The 15,672-nt window shown below is 42.2% G+C and overlaps 1 pseudogene; it reads left to right on the top strand.

Annotated features, from left to right (window-relative positions):
* Window positions 1-1,298: 1,298 nt before the first annotated feature.
* On the top strand, window positions 1,299-11,181 carry LOC136457019 (probable UDP-N-acetylglucosamine--peptide N-acetylglucosaminyltransferase SEC; annotated as a pseudogene).
* The last annotated feature ends 4,491 nt before the right edge of the window (window positions 11,182-15,672 follow it).

Below are 15,672 nucleotides of genomic sequence, written 5' to 3'. Positions count from 1 at the left end.
TCTATGATGTATTTTTTGATGTTCACGTAGTATACATGGGATGTTCTATGATATATGTATCATGTGATGTTCTATGATACCTTTTTCTTTTGTTTGTTTTTTTTTTTGCTTTTTTGCTTTTTCCCTTTCAATATTATTTTGAATTTTTGCTCTTTCCATTTCCTTTATCATTTTATTTCCCTTGTTCTTCTAATTTATTTAACTGCAATTGAATTTTTGTTCTTTTCCTGTTACATAGTTTTCACTCTTTTATTCACTTATGTTCGTGTATTATACACATGTTGTTCGTGTAATATATAACTGATGTTCTACGATATGTTTTACCAATGTTCAAGTAGTATAAGAGAGATGTTTCATTATTATCTTTGAATATTGACATGATACTTGTGAGATGTTCTGTGAAATATTTTAGGTTTTTCAAGTAATATTTAGGTGATATTTTTTCTGAACTTAAATGGTTTGGTATGCTTTAATAAAGAAAATATTTCATATTTATCACAAAACACTTATATGGTGCAATGGTAGGGAATTTACATCTTAGACAGTTAGACCATAAGTCTTGTGTTCAATTCAATTCCGTGCGATTACTATTTTTGTGAATCAGTATTTTCTAGTTTTTTTTTTCTGAAGAAAGTGAATCATTATTTTCTAGTTTTTTTTTCTGGACTTTTGGAGTAGTGGTACAGTAGTAGTGGCCTAGCGGGGTTGGACTCCTACAGACGTGTGTACAGTACGTAGTATTACTGCACTGGGTATGAGTACCCTACGTTCATTCACTGCATCGTGAGCGTCTCTTGCGCCGGTCAAAACCAAAGATGCACGCGTCGTACGAACCGGCGAGCGCGGACGCAGGCGGGGAAAGCGCGAGGTAGCAGGCGGGAGCGGACGCGGGCCTGAACCGAAAAAGAAAAAGAAAAGGCCCAACACGCGACGGAAAATAATTTTCAGGGGTCGGCGCGGTGCTCGCTGCCACCCCGGGTCTGTAGGTAGGCGCTCCCGGCGACTATGATCCATCAGTTTCTCGTGTTAATTCGAGCCATAGTGTTTAGGCCCACTTTCTTATAGTCCGAAACTCCAAATGCGGCCAGCCCAAACAAGCAATGGCAAAACAGGCCCAACAAGTAGCCCAACTCGTGACATGCTATTACATCCCCTCCGTTGAAAAACACCCAAGACCCCCGAAGTCCAATCCGACGGCCTGAAACTTCGGCCCCTCCGGGCACCGAGCCAACTGCAGCTCCGCGCTATCAGCTGAGAGCTCCCACGGCCCGCCCACCTAATTTCCGGTACATGTGGGCAGCGGCGATACGCCGATTACAAATAATACCCCACGCGTTCCCCAAATTCGCCCCACGAGCGCGACGCGTCTGAGAGAGCCACCGCCACCGCCATCATCCATCATCTCCCCGGAACAGAAACACGTGACTGGACTCATCCTCTCCAGACTCGTTCGTCCCGTACGGCGGGTGCGTATGCGGAGGCTCGACGACGGGAGTTAGGGTTCGGCGGCCCTTCCAGAAGCTCCGGTCCCCTATCGGAGCGCGGCGATGCTCTCTATTTGCGGCCGCGGCGGTGGCGCCGTGGCAGCCGGGGAGGAACAGCGCGCGCCCTACCCGCCCCTTCCTCCCTACCCGCGGCCGCAGCAGCAGCTCGGCGCGGCGATCGATGCCCTGATACTGAACCAGCTCCAAGGTTCGGACCGCTCCTAGACCCTTCCGTTCCGTCGGAATTAATTTCGTGGTGTGAAATGATCATTCGTTGGTTTTTTTTTTGGTTGGGTTCAGTTGATGAACGCACGCGGCTCGACATTCGCTCAACAGAGTTACAACGCAGGGGATTTCAGAGCGGCACTTGAACAGAGCAATGCCATTTACAGGGAGAACCCCCGGCGCCTGGAGAACCTCCTGCTGCTTGGCGCCGTTTATTTCCAGGTTTTTTCAGCGAAATTCAGGCTCATACCTTCTTCTCTGTGTGTTCGGTGCGTTGTATACTTTTATTGATGCCTTTTCTCTTATATAAAAAAATGTTTAGCTGCGGGAGTTTGACATGTGCATCGCGAAGAACGAGGAGGCTGTTGCAATCCAGCCCAATTTTCCGGAGTGCTTCAACAACATGGCGAATGCATGGAGGGTGAGGCCATCTCCTTAGGAAAGTTATTGTAGTAATGTGCCGGGTTATGTTATTTGTATGGCTCTGCACATTTTTTGTTATTGTCTGTTGCAGGAGAAAGGCGATATAGATCGTGCCATCCAGTGCTATGAACATGCAATTCAGGTGAGTGTACTATCTGAAGACAAACCGGGGGGTGGGGGGGGCTGTTATGGCAAGTGGAGCCGGCTCAGGGGCCCACGCGTAACAGAAGCACACTTCTACGGGTTTTTTCACTTCATTTTTTTTAATGATTTCAGACTTACTTTACATTATCCTTTGTAGCTTCGACCCACCTTTGCTGACGCATTCTCAAACTTAGCGAATGCTTATACTCGAAAAGGAAATCTCATCAAGGCAAGCAGGTGTTGTCATCAGGCGCTTGCACTGAATCCTCGTTTGGTAATTGACAGTTACTTCTGTTAATTGGATGCTAATGAATCAAATCTCCAAAATTAACCACACCTTCTGGTTTTGATTGATCACATACAAATTTAGGTTGATGCCTATTGCAACCTCGGTGACGTGTTGAAAGCACAAGGATCATACAGAGATGTAAGTAAGGAAACAAAAAACCCATCTATCCATGACATTGTTAACCAATTTATATCAAAATTTTTTCCTTGTTACCATGCAGTTGTGCTTCATTTCAATTTTTTTTACGTTCACGCAGAGAGCTGCATATCTTTGTAATAAGAAGGATAAAAAGGGGTAAGAGAACCTTTACAAAAAGTACACAGAAAAACAGACCCAACTCACCACTCTAGGAAAAAACCAGAAACTCTCCTATGATACAAAAAGCAAAAAACGATTACAACCAAAGATATGGTCTAGACCACAGCCTTCGACGGGGCAGTTAGATATGAAATACTCTTTGCTCCAGGCATGCCTCAAAATCTCATCTCCTCACTGACTTATGACAAGAGAGCTCTAACATCCGGTGCAGCCCCATCAAAGACATAAACGATTGCAGAGATTCCAAAGGGACCATGGCCCTAACATGATGATGGAACTGAGAGCTTTGAACCTGGTCATCAGTGGCATTGTGTGGTCTGGATCACCATTCTTCCAAGGAGGGCTCACCCAGCTGAGGGGAAAGCATCTGTAAACCCACCATTTCATACCAAGTATACTGCTGCTGTGTACTTGTGTATTGATAAATCAGTTATTTTATACACTGCTGACCTGACATCTTAATTTTCATTTCGTAGCATCTTGACAGTTTATGGTTGAAATAGACATAACAGCAGTACCATATTGGACTATGCATTGTTTCAGTCCAGTTCAACAAACTCAAATAGGGCTTATTTCAACAACAACAACAAAGCCTTTAAGTCCCAAACAAGTTACTTTTATGTTTACAGTTTAGTCCAAAATGAAAACTGCACATTTTGTTTGTTATTCTTCGCTGAATTAAGATCCATTGTAATACTACTGGTCTACTTCGCATCGATCAATGAGACTAGCACGCACAATAATTTGGAGGTTGATGCGATTTCCATCTGGTGTAGGCATACAATTGCTTTAGAGAGGCTGTAAGCATATTGCCTAGTTGTGCAAGTGCATGGTGCAATATTGCTGGACTTTTCATGCAATGGGGAGATTTCAATAAGGCAGCTTTGTACTATAAGGTGTGTACTCTGCACTGACTTGACATTGCTTCCTGTTGTAGATGTTTGACTGCATAGCTTCTCCTTAGAACTATATACACTGTTTTATCGTGAGTCGATCCATAAGTTCATGAAGGAAACTTTTGTAAAGAATTTAAAATTCGAGTTTCTAAGCCATGTGGACTCCTGTGTAAGATATGGAATTTTTTTCCCTAATTCTCTTGTAGTGTAACTGCTACCTTGTTTTTTTCTCTGAGGAATCACCGGTGCAACAACATTCTCACTTTTTAAGATTTGTTTTTACATCATAAGGAAGCAATTAAATTCAAGCCGTCATTTTATGATGCCCATTTGAGCTTGGGCAATCTTTACAAGGTATACCATTCTGTTTATCTTTGATGCTGGCTTCAGGTGGAAATATCTTTCTGATTCAGTGATTCTTTGTGGGCAACATTGCCTTTTAGGCTGTCGGAATGTGTCAGGATGCAATTATATGCTACCAGAATGCAGCACAGGCATGGCCACAAAATGCAGTAGCTTATGGTGAGTGTAGATTCGCTCTGTGGTTGATATTTATTAACCAAGAAAACAATAACTTAGATTTACCCTGTGGTTCATATTAGCTGATAAAAAATAACTTAACCATTAATTAGCAACTGAAACTTGACTTCTGGGATAATAGTTACTCTATATGATGCAATGAGTTAATTCTTTCCCTAACAACGGGATATCGTTATTTGGATCAATTCAAGATTGTTTCTTAGGATTTTGCCGTTATCAGTTAGTTCTAGACAGTGTGCTACATTGAACAATACACTTGTAAAATTCAATGCATAATTAATGATTACTCATGGATGACATGGGTTTGTGAGTTTGTCTTGATGATGCTTTGTTTGCAGGTAGTCTTGGCGGCGCCTACTATGAACAAGGCCAACTGGATCTTGCTATTTTAAGCTACAGGCATGCCACTAATTGCAACCCATCTTATGTTGAAGCATACAATAATCTGGTTCGTTTTTGGCATTCATCTTTGCTTTTAGACCCTCACTTCTTTTTCCATTCATGATTCATCTAAGCATGACATCTAATATGTTTTGTATTCCACTGGAAGGGAAATGCTTTAAAAGGATCTGGAAAATGCGACGAAGCGATCTGTTGCTACCAGGTTCCCATCAATCTCTTAATTTTATTTGTGTTTTCACGTTTTTTTAATCCTAAATGTAAATTCAGTATGTCATGTGCACTTTGGTGTTGGCAGACATGCCTTGCTCTTCAACCTAATCATCCTCAAGCTCTGACAAACCTTGGCAATGTTTATATGGAGAGGTGATTATTGTTAGGATGTGGTCATTTATTTGGATTGTTCAAAGAGTTATACTTTGGAATTATTTGCAGGAGCATGCTGGACATAGCTGCTTCACATTTCATGGCAGCAGTTGCAGTTACTACTGGATTATCTGCACCTTACAACAATTTAGCAGTGATTTATAAACAGCAGGTACTTGTGCTATTGAACTGCTTCGTTCTGCCAAATAACTAGCTAGAAACGTACTTTTGTTTAACATGCAATCTTAAACATTGTCCTGTGTGTACAGAATAATTTTCACCTAGAACATGACAATATTTTTTCTTATTGTTGAAACAGGGAAGCTATGATAATGCCATAGCATGTTATAATGAAGTGCTCCGTGTTGATCCTTTGGCTGCGGACGGTCTCGTTAATAGAGGGAATACATTGAAAGAAGCAGGCAGGGTCAGTGAAGCAATTCAAGACTATTTGCAGGCTGTTGCTATTAGACCAACTATGGCTGAAGCTCATGCAAACTTGGCATATGCATACAAAGACACGTAAAGCAGTTCCTATCTCAATTATTGCAAGTGGAATGTACGCTTAAACCATATGATGAGCCATACTGCGCTATGTTTATATGTTGTCATCTTGCATCATCATTTCCAGGGGCCTACTGGAGTCGGCAATTGTTAGTTACAAGCAGGCCTTGCAATTACGCCCAGATTTTCCAGAAGTTACCTGTAATCTCTTGCACACTCTACAGGTGCGCTAAAATGTTTGCCACACCATTACTCCCTTTATCCGGCATTCTCAGCCTTCCATTATTACTTAATGATAATGAGGAATAATTTTTACAATAGAAAAAGGTTGGAATTATTCCAGTGACCATGTGAACTTTGGTGGTGTACTAAGCTTACATATGAGTGGACACAATTTGTGGTGACAAAATGATTTTCATAGCACCTAGAATTCTTATTATCATGAAAACCTTGATTTACAATTTTTGTAGTGCGTATGTGATTGGGATGACAGAGAAGAGAAGTTCATCAAGGTAGAGGGGATTATTAGTCAGCAAATACAGGCATGAGCTTTTTATGCCTTGTTTATCTGTTCTCTTCATATATTCGCCTTAAGGAGTGTTTTCTTAATCTGTCATTGTATTTGACCGTTGTTCCAGATGTCCCTTCTCCCAAGTGTGCAACCATTCCATGCTATGGCATTACCGATTGATCCAACTCTTGTGCTGGAAATCAGGTGGGACTTCTTTTCTGTACTGACCTCTGTAATCTTTATAGAATGGATTAATGGTAGTTTGAAAATCACATTTTGCAAATCACAATGTTTGACTTTTTATTCTGTTTTAGTAAAAAATATGCAGATCATTACTCTTCGGTTGCATTGCGTTTTGGTCTTCCTGCGTTCACACACCCCTCTCGTACTCCTATAAAGGCTGATGACAGAACTTCTCGGCTTAGGATTGGGTAAATTATCTTCCTTTGCTACATAAGATTGCTCTAACATATGCATTGTTGCTCCCTTACTAAATCCTGTTTGTTCATTTGGTTTTTAGATATGTGAGTAGTGACTTCGGCAATCATCCTTTGTCTCATCTCATGGGATCTGTATTTGGAATGCACAACAAAGACATCGTAGAGGTTGCTCAGTCTTCTCTTCTGCCCTGCCATGTTGATATATTTATTGATATTCTGTGCAAGAGTTCTTTGAAGGAGAAATAGTTATTTATGAATAATTCTTCAGGTTTTCTGTTATGCACTGAGCCGAGATGATGGTACTGAATGGAGGCAACGTATTAAGGATGAAGCAGAGCATTTCACTGATGTGTCAGCAATGCCATCTGATATGATTGCTAAAGTTATCAATGAAGATAAGATACAAATTCTTATCAATCTTAACGGATATACAAAGGTAGTATATATGTATATTTACTGGGACAATTGATCAGCATTCTGTTTTAATTCAATGTGCATATTGCTTTTCTGTTCAAGTTTTATTTGTTTTTGGTTTATTGATTCCATTGTACCGCTCTGAGCTTTGCGCTTTCTGCTGCCCCCCAAATTGGTACAGTTTCCCATTTGCATAAGATACCTAATAAGAATCCTAGCGGTACTTTACTATTCCAATTTTTTTGATTAATCTTGGAAATGCATGGACAGTCGTACTCAATTCATAAACTATTCTGAAGGATGGCATTAGAACTGTGAACTATTCAGCAATTCAACTCTTAATTTGGGGCACTAGTTTGTAACTGAGTTTCTTATCCACGCAACGCCAACCTGTGTAATCGAAGTCATGATGTTTACTTTTTGTGCGAACGTGCTAAGCATGTTTTTCATTAAGAGGAAAGCAAGCGTTAACAACAGTCGTAGTAAGCCTAGGTGTCGGGTTCATAAACCCGGGGTCCCTCGGGGACCGGCTTCTGCGCCAAGGCTCGGCCCAAGAGTCTAAAAACAACAGGGCAAAGGGGCGGTCCAGCAACCGACCGGAAGGCCAGGCCCAAGAAGAGCAACGCCCGCTCGTCGACTACATCGGCCCACCTATCCGACCAGAGCGCTCGATTCGGGCTCCAGCCGTCTCCGGACGGCCTCCGATCGGAAGGCCTGCCCCGAGACCTACTTTCGACTCCGACCCCGCGTCCCTCCGACCGGGGCTCGTAGGAACTCTGCTCATCGCTCTTCTTCGACCGGCGCACTCAGAGCCGACTGAAGCCATCCGACCGGGGACGCCCCGTTCAGTAGGAACCAGAAGACGTGCGGAGAAAGGCAAGGCAAGGCTCACAAGTCAAAACCACTGTACCAGGGACTATACCCTGCACGGAACAGTACTCTGCAGCCACCCTGACACAAACAGTATTGTAGGCGCCGACATCTCCCTCTACAGTATTGTAGGGGCCGCTAAAACTCCCATACGGTAAGACCTCCCGTGTGTCTCTGGACATCGATAGCGGCATGGGCACCAGGATTTACCGTACCGGGTGAACATAATAAGACTCCTCACATGCCTCTAGGCATCAAACAATATTTACAGGTACCGACGTCCACCATCCTGGAAAAAGGCAGCACGACCTCCCGTGTGCATCTGACATTCTACAGCGACATCAACAGTGTTGTAGGCGCTCACCATTATTTGGTACCCACCGGTGTGGGCAACAAGGCTCGGTAAGCGTGGACAACAAGGCTCGGTAGCATACGTACTCTTTCCCTCTCACTTGTAAAGCCGTCCCCTTCATCTATAAAAGGGGGTGCGCTTCCTCCAACAAAGGGGAGACCGATTCCAATATATCAGAGTTCCTTAGATCAATAGCTCACAACCACAGAACCGCAAGGTTTAGACCTCAAGCATCCGCTTGAACACTTAGCTCATAGCGAAGTTCCTGTCTCTCTCGGCCCTTCCGATCGGAGCCGACCGGACGTCTGGTACACCCCATCTTTCTCCCTCTTGTTTGTAACCCCACTGCAGACTTCGAGCACCTGGGCTCGGGAATAAAGTCACCAACCGACCCCGACTGGACGTAGGGTACGTTGCCCGAATCAGTATAAATCCTGTGTCATTGAGTGCTAGGCCACCTCCGATCACAACGTACAGCAAACAAATATTCACTAGTTGGTCACATTCTGCACTGACACTAGGCTTACCCAATTACCGAGTACAAGATTAGCAATTTATATTACAGATATTGAAATTTGGGGCAGCACGCTAGAAAGCACACAACAAAGGGTGAACTTGAAGCTCTTTAACATAATAATATCGAAGTGAGGTGCTCATTAATTTTTCTCAGTGCTTTTACTCTTTGCAATAAAGTTTGTTTGTTGTTTCAGGGTGCAAGGAATGAAATTTTCGCCATGCAACCTGCTCCAATCCAGGTTTCTTACATGGGATTTCCTTCAACTACTGGTGCTAGTTATATTGATTATTTGATTACTGATGAGGTAAAATATTGAAATCTTGTGCCCTAGCTTATTCGAATGGCAAGGCCTTTCTTTTCCTTCATATTAAATTTAAATTCATTGTCATGGCAGTTTGTCTCTCCGTTGAAATATTCTCATATATACTCAGAAAAGCTTGTCCACCTTCCTTACTGTTACTTCGTGAATGATTATAAACAGGTATGTATTGTATCATATCTTATTTATCAGGGAAATTACTTTGAAAATGCCTCATAAGATAAAGTAATGCTGGAGTACCTAACTGTTATGCTTTATATTCAAAATGTCGATTGCTTTGATATAGAAAAATCAAGAAGCTCTTGATCCAGTTTGCCCACACAAACGAGCCGACTTTGGCCTGCCGGAGGACAGATTTATTTTTGCATGCTTCAATCAGCTGTACAAGATGGACCCAGATATATTCAACACCTGGTAAATCCGTATTATGCTTACAGCTAGTATGCATTTCATGTAGGTTAAATCAATCTTAACAGTAACCATTATCATACTCCCTCTGGTTACCAAAAGTTGACATGTTTCTCAAAGGCAACTTTAACCATAGTTCCAAAGGTAGCATATATGTAAAACCAACTAAATTATAATCCTAAATAATTATTTTTTAGATTAAATTATATATATTCTTCATGTATCCAATAAAAATATCCATAAATATATAGATAGTCAAGGATTAAAATGTTTTGGTGTAATGCTAGAAAATAGTAGTAAATAATATACAATCTTGTTTATCAGAGGTATTAGTATGGCTTCTTAGTCTCACCTATATGTATTTTGTCAAAAATCAGGTGCAATATTCTCAAACGTGTGCCAGACAGTGTCTTGTGGCTATTGAGATTTCCAGCTGCTGGAGAGATGAGATTGCGTGCATGTAACATCACCCCCCCCCCCCCCCCCCCCCCCCCCCCCCCCCCCCCCCCCCTAATTTTCTCGCTTGTGCAGATTATGCCTTCCAACCTGCATTTTCCTAATTTTGCACTTCTGACAGATGCCATTTCAAAAGGAGTAGAGGCTGATCAAATAATATTTACAGATGTTGCTGCAAAAACTGAACATATTAGACGCAGTGGCTTGGCGGATCTCTTTCTCGACACGTAAACTATCCACACTTTCTCATCATATTTTGCTTTTCTTTGAGAATCTCTAACTTTAGAATTGTTGGATGAACAGTCCATTGTGTAATGGCCACACTACTGGTACAGATGTACTATGGGCTGGCCTTCCAATGATTACTCTTCCTCTGCAGAAAATGGCAACAAGGGTTGCAGGTTCACTCTGTCTAGCTACTGGGGTTGGGGAAGAGATGATAGTCAATAGGTTAGACTTCACATATAAGAAAACCGTACATTTCTCTCATCGTTGTTTTTTTTTCATTGTTAACTGGATTTGCTGTTATTCAGCCTAAAAGAATATGAAGAAAGGGCTGTATTTTTAGCCACGAATCCATCAGAACTTCAAGCTCTTACAAACAGGCTCAAGGCTGTTCGGATGACTTGTCCTTTGTTTGATACATCTCGATGGGTAAAATTTCAACCTTGTTTCCGCTCAGCACCATTACATTCAGAGTTAGTAATTTAACTTTGGTTTAAAAAAAATGCAGGTAAGGAATCTGGACAGGGCATATTTGAGAATGTGGCATCTTTATTGCTCTGGTAGCCATCCTCAACATTTTAAAGTGGTAGAAGAAGACACCCAGTTTCCCTTTGATGGATAAACAATGTTAGCGGATCATGTAAATATCATACGAGGTAAGTATATTAGGGTTGGCCATATGGGAGGCAGTTTCATTTGAGGCCTCCACCACAGCTAAGAGGATCTAGACCCTGCTTAAGAGGTAATAGAAGCCTATATTCGGTCCTAATGCTTGAACTGACAAACAGGTCCATATTAAAATCTTGGGGAACAGAACTAACCTGATGATGGGTTTTTATGCAAAACTGATGTGTCAGACGGTTGGGCTCCTAGGGAACCTACTAATTTTCTGTTCTCGAGCCCCCAGCGAAGATTGGCCTACAGTTAGCCAAAGAGAGCTAGACTGTTCTGATCAATGTCTGGAGTGTATCCTATTGTTAGCCAAAGAGAGCGAGGCTGTTCCGATCATTGCTTGGAGTGTGCTTGGCCTGGAGCGTTGGATGTTCTGGACTCTGGAGTTAACAGTTGACAGTTCGTTAAAGGGCGCTGCAAACCTGTGTCTGCCTATCGGTCTAATGGAAATGACTGGCTGTTCGGTACCATTCTGGTGATGGTATTTTTTGGTGTGTTGATTTCACCGTTTGCTAGTACTAACTTCTGATGAACGAGATATGCAGATTGATTGATGCCCGAGCTGGAGGACGCGATGTTTCCTTTCAATCAGGCCGCTGATGCACCTTTTGGGACCTTGTGATGCTTGGCCTGCGTGATGCCTGCCCTACCAATAATGATCCCTCTTGTAGACTTCAGTTTTGCAGGTTATCACTCCTTTGAGGCTGGTGCAACCAGTTTCGTTGACCTTCGGTGTGCAACCGTGCGTCATTTCACTGATCCAACTAGAGCAAGCATAGCTATTCAGCGACGCATTAGGCAGTGGAGAACTTCCGCACTGCAGTTTCTGAGTCATCATATACTACGTTTGATGATGCACAGGGACAGCTACAATACGGAGGAGGTACATGTCGTGGCTGCGTGCCACGTCCTCGATCCACAGTAAGAATGTCTGTTCGCTTGCTCGGCTCGCGTCGATGCGGTGCCCGATGACGAGGACGAGGCAGGTATGCTGACAATTAGGGACAACAGAATTGAAGTCTCGGGAGCCTTTCACAATGAGTCTGACGACCGAGGGAAGTCCTCATCGCATATGAGGCAGTGGTCCTGAAACGGATGACAGAGCTTACCGCGGTTTTGTTGAGAGAAAAAAAAAGGGTTCATTTACTTAATCGCCCTGTTCGCTTGGCTTATAGGCCGTATTTTTTCAGCAAACGAACAGTATTTTTCTCTCACAACAAATCAGTCGACAGTACTTTCAGTCATGGCTTATCAGCCAAGCGAACAGAGCAAATGAACATGGGCCAATTTTGCAAAATATAACTAAACCCTTGAAGAAGGGTTCTTGCATTCTCTTACATAACCATTCTGTTTTGGGATGGCCGTTTTAGGTCTAGTTTAATCCCTCGATAGGTCATGAATTTTGCCAACAGTCCATGTAACACGAGCACAATTAAGACACGTTTAAATTGAACATGACAATGTCCAGATGTACCGAGGATATGAGATGCATGTATTCCAGTTCTACGCACTGCAGGAAGAAGCTGATGCAGAGGGTACGCGGAGGCTGACTACGAAGTTAGGCCACGATTTAGGACTCAGCGAGGAAGCTATAACAGCGGCGGGCGACTGGATCGGAGGAACACAAGGGCGACGGGCAGAGCCAACAAGGTGCACCGCTTGGAACCCATGCAGCTGTCGTTTGGCTTAGCAGCTTGCATGTATTCAGGGACGGAGCCAGGATTTGACCATAGGGGGTGCGTTTTGGTATACCAATGATAACCACGTATGATAAAATATGCGCACGTATATACACATATATGTATATTGAGTTAGCAAGAGTATAAATAATAACCAAATCAATATTTGTTTTGCGATACAAAAGAAAGTTAAACGTCTAAAATGATATTGAAAATTATAGCGAAAGAAAAAAAAGCCCTAAGCATCAAATCTCTACCCAACTAATCTAATTCATAGAAAAAATCATTGTAATAACGGGAATAAAAGAGAAGGGAAAGATAAAGCACTAACAATTAACGTCATAACTAGCTAATTGGTAGTGTATTATGTAGATCAACTAAGATGTTGTGTAGGAAAAACTACAACAATTAATAATAACAAGAAGAAAATAGAGGGAGAAATCATATAGATGTCAATAAAGACTAACATAAAGAAAAGATGATAAATAAATATAACACTAATTAGTATTTTTTATTAACTAATTAAGGGGTTATATAGTGGGCAACGTATCAGGCGCAAACCAACTGACCTGTGCAAATTTAAAAACTATCCATCAGGACCACTAGATGCTGATCCAATAAATGGAGTGAGGTGAGATTTTTGAGACCGTGTCAAGAGACCACCAGCTTCTCTCAAGGTGGGATTTGCTGAGACCAGGGTGAAGGGATTTGCTCAAAAAGGGAGAGATATCATTGGTGTGCAATCAGGGCTCGATAATCCCGAATCAAATAAACTTTGCAGAAGGCGAGATACACATTATCTCCTATAGTGTTCACTGCTTCGCTTTACACGTGTAACACTTCATCACTATCAGTGCTTCCTAGCTAGTTTCCCTTTGGCAAAGTCCAAGCAAGAGGATCATATCTGATCTGAACGGAACAGAAAAAAACCGACCAGTCTGCTCCTGGGGGACAGTATCATGAAAACATTTCGGTTTTTTATTTATAAATAAATATATAGTCTCTCCCCACCCCAATCCGCAACCTTACTTTAAGTTCTATTATTGGAGCTAGTATATTTTATCTTTTTTTGTGCAGACCTAATTGGAAAGCGACGCACATACTGATCATCGCAACCAGAAAAAATGAGGAGAAAACACATACTTTTAGCCTGTTCGCTTGTTGGTTTCAGCCAGCCCAAACCAGCCAGCCAACAGTGTTTTCCTCTCACAGTAAACTAGCACCAGCTAGCCCAAACCAGCCCAGAAACCAACCAGCGAATAGGCCGTTTGCGGTTAGGGGGCTATATGATCAGGATTAACATGAATGGCTACTACCACATGCATACGGTGCCAATAATACAGTTTTTTTTCATGTATAATAGTAAAAACGCATATATTATGTATACATAAAGGTATACTTTTCTCAATGAACACACACATACACCCGAACCTCTACGAGCAACGCCAAGAGATAAAACAACGTGTATATGTTGAGATAGAATATATATGAGCAACTTTGAGAGATAAAACCTGTATATGGCCAACATGGCATGGTCGGCTCCTGGTCATTTGTCACGTCCTCCATTAATAATATTTCGTATAGTAGGCTTGAACTAGCCGGTTAAATCTAACAAAATCCATTAAATATTGGTGTTTGGCCCTCTATTGATAAATTATCAAACTATTATAGAAGTCTAGTAGTTATCAACGGATGTCATCTAACACTAATATAAATAAGGGATCTGCTATCCTTCGTGTGCCTATTTTTTCATTTTTTTTCAGGCAATCGATCTCAGTCGTTGGATCTTGACCCCTCTTTCTCGGGTCGTCGTCTTACAGCCCCGTCTCCTGCCTCGCGCCCGCCTCTTGCAGCCCTTTCTCGGACGCCCCCGCTGTCGCGGAACCGACCAATTTATAAGAGTACAAGTACCATGGCAGTCCGCAAGCGGTCGCACTGTCATACTTGAATCCATATAAACCCGGTAGTTCGTCGAGTACCACGACGGGTCTCGATAAACGATTCACAACAACCAAGATCGTACATGATTCAACATACATGTCACATATTCCATAAAGTTCACATATACCTTTCCATCATCAGAGTATAAAACAAAGTTATTATAAACCAAGTTTGATAGATAATAGCGGAAGCAAATTAAGTTTGAAAGTAGCATTTGTCAACATAGTTTAATACAGTGCCAACATACGATCACAGTCCACAAAAAGCATGTAGAGGGATTAATAAAGAAGCATGCCTAAGGCTTACTCCTCATCCACAGTAGGATAGAAGCAACTCTTGCAATAACCATGATAAACTGTGCCATCTGCAACAATGGAAAATAAAACCCTGAGTACAAGAAGATACTCAGCTAAACTTACCCGTCATAAACCAGAAATAAAATGACTCCAAGGTTCATGCAAGGCTGTATAAGTGGAGATAGCTTGACAACATTTTGCATAAAAAGCGATTAACTCAGTTATACAATTATAATTCTGTTATCAAGTTAATTATGACTATTCATCTCGAAATTAGCAACTATCCTGTACCAAACATGTGGTATATCATTTGAAGAGCATACAATAGTAACCATAGCAGGTATTGTAATTCTATGTTCATTCGAACCATCATATTCCATAATACAATTACTACGATGTTGGGACTAGCCAAGTTTCTCACTATCCGGGAGAGACGGCGATTCGAATCGATTTCAACCAGCTGGGAATTTATTCCTAACACAAACCCAGACAGACCAGATCAACAGTCACCTTAGGTCACCTTTGGTACAACTCAAGTACACATTTCGCGGGTTCGCCCAGCGCCGCACAATCAGGGACAACCAAATGCCAGGACGTTCAGGCCCAGCCTGCCCTTTGGCTCAGTCTGGCTCCCCGCACATCCTTACTACCATCCAGAGTGCGCACTCTTACAGAGCGGGGCCCGACCTGAGTTGAGCTACTCAGCTTCGTGGTCGGAACGAGTTATCCGGCCAGCTAAGTGATAGGCATGCGTTCAATCTTGTCAGAAGCGCCAACAACGGTATGGTCCTTAACCGGCACAGACGGAATCACATGAGTCAACCTACACATAGATTTCGTCTGACCTCGATTTACATCACCCCATGGTTCTTTTCCACGATAGCAAATATAGCCAACCGTGCTTCGGTATCCACCTATATCTCGCAGGTGACAGGAAATCACCCGACTTCTACCGGTCAAAGCATGACTAAGTATATATTCGAC

Source organism: Miscanthus floridulus, chromosome 6 (genome assembly GCF_019320115.1).
Source record: "Miscanthus floridulus cultivar M001 chromosome 6, ASM1932011v1, whole genome shotgun sequence".
Classification (NCBI taxonomy): Eukaryota; Viridiplantae; Streptophyta; class Magnoliopsida; order Poales; family Poaceae; genus Miscanthus; species Miscanthus floridulus.
The sequence above is the reverse complement of the archived record's forward strand: the minus strand, read 5'-3'. Positions and strand labels throughout refer to the sequence as shown.